The sequence below is a fragment of the Budorcas taxicolor genome, chromosome X (assembly GCF_023091745.1).
Source record: "Budorcas taxicolor isolate Tak-1 chromosome X, Takin1.1, whole genome shotgun sequence".
Taxonomy (NCBI): Eukaryota; Metazoa; Chordata; class Mammalia; order Artiodactyla; family Bovidae; genus Budorcas; species Budorcas taxicolor.
In genome coordinates, this window is record NC_068935.1 from 27,624,252 (window position 1) to 27,631,334 (window position 7,083).

Consider the following 7,083-nt stretch of genomic DNA (forward strand, 5'->3'; position numbering starts at 1 on the left):
AACAATTTTAAAAGTCAAAGAGTACCATGGGGCTTGTTAAAAAAAAAACAAACAGATCCCCTGCCCTGCTACTCTTATGCTGATTCCTCCTCCCAGGAGAGAGGCTCACACCCTAATCCTTGGAACCCATGACAATGTTACTTTACATGGCAAAGTTCAGTCGCTCAGTCCTTCAGTCCTGTCCGACTCTTTGCGACCCCACGGATTGCAGCACACCAGGCTTCCCTGTCCATCACCAACTCGCAGAGCTTGCTCAAACTCATGTCCATCGAGTCGGTGACACCACCCAACCATCTTATCCTCTGTCATCCTCTTCTCCTCCTTCCTTCAGTCTTTCCCAGCATCAGGGTCTTTTCCAATGAGTCAGTTCTAAGGACTCAGCAAATGTGGTTAACATAACAGAATTTTAAGTGGGGAGATTATCTTGTATTATGAGAGTGGGTCAGATGTCATTTGAGCCCCTAGAAGCAGAGAAATTTCTCTGGTTGAAAACATAAGAAGAGGAGGGATTCAAAACACAGAAAGGACCCAAAATGTTGCTGGCTTAAGGATGGAAGAAGCCATGGACAAAGTGTTGGAACTGCATCCTGCCAGCAACCTGAATGAGCCTGAAAACAGACTCTCCCCCAGTTCCTCCAGAGAGGAGCCCAGGTTGGCAAGCCTGGTGTGATTTCAGCCTTGTGAGACCCTGAGCAGAGAATTCAGTCATGCTGGGCTGCCCTTCTGACCTGCAGAAATGTAAGCTAATAAATCTGTGTTGTTTAAAACTGCTTTTAACATCTGTAGCTGTTTCTTTTGGCATAGAACTCTTTACTTTTGAATAATACCCTAATACTTAATGCTAGTTCTTATTTTTACTTAGGCTTAGAGATTATCTATTTCTAAATTTCTACTATAGAAGCTGAGGAACTAGCTTTACATACACACCATGTGCATCCATAATTCCCTTCCACAAATGCAACAAATTTGAGCTTAAATATTCAGTATTTGCATTATACCGTATAATTATTTGTCTACAGTTGATCCATGTAAAATGCCGTTAACTGTAGTGCCTTTATTTTGTGATTCCCAAATTGTCTCTTTTGCTTTGATTTGTTTTTTTTTCTTCCAGTTTTATTGAGATATAATTGTCATACAGCAGTTCATAAGTGGACAGAAAGGAGATCAAACCAGTCAATCCTAAAGGAAATCAGTCCTGAATATTCATTGGAAGGACTGATGCTGAAGCTGAAGCTCCAATACTTTGGCCACCTGATACAAAATAAAGGACTCATTGGAAAAGACCCTGATACTGCACAAGATTGAAGGCAGGAGGAGAAGGGGACTATAGAGGACGAGATGGTTGGATGGTATTACCGACTCAATGGACATGAGATTGAGCAAGCTCCAGGAGATGGTGATTGACAGGGAAGCCTGGTGTGCTGCAGTCCATGGAGTCGCAAAGCGTCAGACACGACTGAGTGACTGAACTGACTGACTGACTTCATAAATTTAAGGTGTACAACATAAATGATTTGATTTACATATATCATGAAATAACTTCCACAATAAGTTTAGTGAACATCCATCATCTCACATAGATACAAAATTAAAGAAATAGGGAAAAAACAATTTTTTTCTTGGGGTAAGAACTCTTAGGCTCTATTCTCTTAACAACTTTCACATATAACATACAGCCATGTTAATTACATCAATATTTATCATGTTGTACATTATATCCCCAGTACTTGTTTTATCTTATAACTGCAAGTTTGTACCTTTTGACTGTGTTCATCCAATTCCCCTGCCCCCTGCCTCTGGTAACCACAAATCTGATCTCTTTTTCTATGACTTTATTTGTTTGGTTTTGAAGTGTAATTGACCTATGTTGGTTCCTGTTACACAACATAGTGATTCGATATTTCTATACATTGCAAACTGATCACTACAGTAAGTTACAACATGTCACCATACAAAGATATCACGTGGTTAGTGACTATATTCCCCACACTGTACATTTGGTTTGATTTGTTTTTCTATAAACCTGCCATGTTGGCAATTTGATCTCTGGTTCCTCTGCCTTTTCGAGTCCAGGCTCAAACTTTCTATCAAAACCATTAAACTCCACTCAGTATGGTCAAGTATATTAGGTAATCTATGAGATTCATGTATTTTTCTTAGAGACAACCCTGGTGGAGTTTGCTGCCCTCCTGCTCCATTCTGGAATGGTTGCCCTCTTTGTCCGCTACCCAGCTGTCGTCCCAGGAATTCCCTTTGCTTCTCTTCTGTGTTAGATTCCATTTCCTAGATCTCAGGTTGTCCTCTTGATTGCTTTATGATCTAGTTTTGCTGGACCATACCCTGCACTAACTTCTTTAGAAAGCTTACATGGGAGGTAATTTGAATAAAACCCTTCTGTGTCTGAATATATCTTCATACATCATTCAAAGTTTCACCAGTTGAAGAATTCTTAATTAGAAACAATTTCCTGTAAGAATTTTGAAAACCTTATCCCAATATTCTTGGTTCTAGTGTTGCTTTTGAAAAGTCTGATCTTCTATTGATTTCTCTTTATTTTTGAAAGATTTCTTATTTTCTTGTATACAACTTTTTTTCTACAAACTTTAAATATTTTCTTTTGATCTTTAGTGTTTTAACATGAAACAGTAATATACCTTCTTATCCATCGTCTTCCATTTACTGGGCTGGACTTTTGTGAGCCCTTTCAATCAAAAAACTTAACTTTCATTTTTGAGACATTGTATTATTTCTCACATAATATCTTTTTTGTTTTCTCTACTTCTAGAACTCCTACAAATTGGATATTGTATGTCTTAGACTGATTCTCTCATTTTCACATCTTTCATGCTCCAGTTAATTATCTTTTGGTTCCACTTTTGGGAGGTTTCCTCAACTTGATCTGTCTGACTTCAGTTCTCATCTGTAAAATGGTGATAAAAGGACCTACCTCATCAGGTTATTTTGAGATGTTGATGAAATAAACCGTGTAAAGTGAACTTCAATAAATGATGGCTATAATTGCACATACTGTTTTTCTAGCATCAGTTCCTTTTTTCCTTCTTATGTGAAAATGACAATCCTAGTGGCAGCAATATATCTTGCTTTTATATATCTTATTATACTATTAACCTTCATTGTACTGAATTTGTAATGGCATGACATTTTCTAATTGTACTGTTCTAGAAAAATATGGTCTAAATCTAGTTAGCAATATTAGAATCTTAGAATGCTAGAACTCAAAGCTTAACTCTTTTGTTTACATTTCTAGAAATGCTTAAGATTAAAAGTAGGGTTTTTTTCCCTTTTTTTTTTTTTCTACTTTTCAAACTATTGGGGGAAAAAAACACTCCACAGATTCACTTTCTCCCCTCACCCCTGGGGTAGATTAAAAACTGGAAAAATAATGCTAGATAGCTACTCCTTGACTCCAAAATAGGTAGTTTGGAGCCCAACTCACCATTTTCTCACTATGGGAATGCAGTGCAAACCTTGAACGTATGGAGTGATGTACATTCTGCCATGCAGCCCAAATAACCAATGCCTGCGGCACTAAGGAGGCTAACAGACAATCAGCAAAACTCAGACCCAAGAGGAGACCTGGATTAGCTATGACCTTCACAGCCAAGAGCCACTCTGCATGCACATAGGGATCCCATGGAGACCAGAACTAGAATTATAAAGAAGGCCTATAAGTCAGGGACGATCTAACTTTGCTTTCTCTATTTATTTATTCATTTTTTTCCAACCAGGAATGGTATTAAAACTGTGTGACATGGGCACCAACTAATATCTGATGCCAGCTGTAATTTCTTGGTAGAGTTATAATGTGTGTGTTAGTCGCTCAGTTATATCTGACTCTTTGCGACCCCATAGACTGTAGTCCTCCAGGCTCCTCTGTCCATGGAATTTTCCAAGCAAGAATTCTGGAGTGGATTGCCATTCCCTTCTCCAGAGGATCTTCTGGACCCAGGGATCAAGCCTGAGTCTCCTGCACTGTAGGCAGATTCTTTTTTTTTTTTTAATTTAAAAAATTAAAAGATAATTGCTGTACAGAATTTTGTTGTTTTCTGTCAAATCTCAACATGAATAGCATGCAGATTCTTTACCATTTGAGCTAGAGGGAAGACTTATACTAGAATGTACCAATCCTGGATTCAACAGACATTTATTGAGTGCCTACCATGTCCCCATACTGTACAATGCTAGGCAACTCACTTCCTTCCTCTTAGTTTCTATTTTCTCTCCTGGAAAAAAGAGTAAGTGATCTACAGGAGTCCCTTCAGGTCTGCCATCCACCATCATTAAAATGGTAACTTTTGATTGTTTTTAGACCAAAAATGGAAGCAGATATAGAAAAATAGCAGCTGACCCAAGACTGGTAGATTTGAAAATGTAGGCAAAAATAGAAGATGATTCTATAATCTTGAGAATTGGACCAGGAGTGAATTCTAAATGCCTTATCTCCATAATGTTTCCAAAGGCACCAGAGGGGAGACAAAGCCAGCTTGACCCAAAAGGTAAGTTTGTTTTACAGCTTTGACATTCCAACTGCATCTCACTAGCCCTCACCAACATGCATACACAGGATCCCTTCCTTCTTTTGAGTCTACTACTTTTTTGCAGCATTCTCTCTCCAGCTACTACCACTCCCAAATGCTCTCTCTCTGTGGCTGGCAGTCGCTTGTCCACTCTGGCAAGAGTCTATGTTCCAAGCTTTCCCAACTTCTTCTCTTTTCAGACTCATCTGCCTCATTTCATCTTCCTTTTGGCCTCCACCTCCTTTAAGAAATTTGATCAGTTCATCTTTGCTAAAGTCAAGGATGGCCAAGATATTTGTGGATAATTATTCCTGGATAACATTCATATATATATATATATATATATATATATATATATATAAAAGATTCATATATTTTTGAAAATCATTTATTATGGAAAAGTTCCAGCATAAAAGTAGAGAGATTTTTACAATGAATGACCAACCATGTACTCATCATCTGGCTTCAACAATTATCAACATGGAAAATCTTGTTTCAGCTAAACCTCCACCCATTCTTTACCCCGCACACAATAAATTATTTTAAAATAAGTCCCAGGGACTTCCCTGTGGGTCCAGTGGTTAAAACTTCACTTTCCAATGCAGAGAGTGCAGGTTCAAATCCCTGGTCAGGGAGCTAAGATCGCACATGCGTGTGGCCAAAAAATAATAATAATAAAGCAGAAGCAATATTGTAACGAAGGCTTTAAAAATGGTCCGTGTCAAAAAAGAAAAAAAGATAAAAAAAGTAAATCCCAAACACTATCATTTCATCAGCAAACATATCAGGGCGTATATCTGTAAAAGCTGAGGACCCTTTTATTTTAAAAGAAACAGCAATACCATTATTGCACTTAAAATGAATAATAATTACTTAATACTACCAAATATCCAGTCAATGTTCATATTTCCTTAATTGTCTCATAAATCTTTTTTAATTTGTTTAAGTGGGGATCCAAAAAGGGTCATGGTGGATTTTTGAATACTGATGCTCTGTGATACTTAGGGGCAACAATTTGGAAACAAACAATCATTGGCCTTTAAACTGTACGATGTTGACAACCAGTAAAGAATATGACCCTGTCACCACAAAGTAGCTTTTTTTTCCCTTTCCAGATTGCTATGACTAAACATTAGTTAAATGTTCAACTGGACTCCAGAAATTCTTCATAAGAACAGTAAGACATCTGTGAAATAAGTGAAAACTCAAGTTTGGCCTTGAAATCGCAAAGTTCTTACACAACATTGTTTTCCTTGGGGGGAAAAGAAAAACAACCCTGCAAGCTTGCATGCACACACACACATACACACACTCACCCAAATGCCAACTTTTAATATATTTAGGGAATGGTCTTGCAAATGGCAGTACAAAGCATACGTGTGTTGCATCATTTTTTTCCCTCAGGATAACGACCAATATAAGCATGTTGGAAATGTGATACTAAAAGAGCACTTCAGCATGGATTAAGACCAAAATAGTGCAAGCCCTTTATGATATTTTTAAATGCACTGAAAATCTGAAAGCAAGGTAGAAAAACAGGTTTATGAGTCTGACTATTAAGCTCAGAAAAGTTATGCATGGTTAAATATGTGCTCCTTAAACCTGCTGAGTGAACATTTAGTCATGCAGCTTTCAGTAAGTTTCTGCCTTGAATACCATTGGGAAATATTAATATACACCATGTCTGTTACCGGCAGGATCAGTTCAGTCGCTCAGTTGTGTCTGACTCTTTGCGACCCCATGAATCACAGCACGCCAGGCCTCCCTGTCCATCACCAACTCCTGGAGTCCACCCAAACCCATGTCCATTGAGTCGGTGATGCAATCCAGCCATCTCATCCTCTGTTGTTCCCCTTCTCCTCCTGCTCTCAATCTTTCCCAGCATCAGGGTCTTTTCCAATGAGTCAGCTCTTCACATGAGGTGGCCAAAGTACTGGAGCTTCAGCTTCAACATCAGTCCTTCCAATGAACACCCAGGGCTGATCTCCTTTAGGATGGACTGGTTGGATCTCCTTGCAGTCCAAAGGACTCTCAAGAGTCTTCAACACCACAGTTTAAAAGCATCAATTCTTCTGTGCTCAGCTTTCTTCACAGTGCAACTCTCACATCCATACATGACCACAGGAAAAACCATAGCCTTGACTAGATGGACCTTTGTTGGCAAAGTAACGTCTCTGCTTTTTAATATGCTGTTGAGATTGTTCATAACTTTATTTTCAAGGAGTAAGCGTCTTTTAATTTCATGGTTGCAGTCACCATCTACAGTGATTTTGGAGCCCCCAAAAATAAAGTCAGCCACTGTTTCCACTGTTTCCCCATCTATTTCCCATGAAGTGATGGGACCGGATGCCATGATCTTCGTTTTCTGAATGTTGAGCTGTAAGCCAACTTTTTCACTCTCCTCTTTCACTTTCATCAAGAGGCTCTTTAGTTCCTCTTCACTTTCTGCCATAAGGGTCGTGTCATCTGCATATCTGAAGTTATTGGTAGTTCTCCCAGCAATCTTGATTCCAGCTTGTGCTTCTTCCAGCCCAGCGTTTCTCAT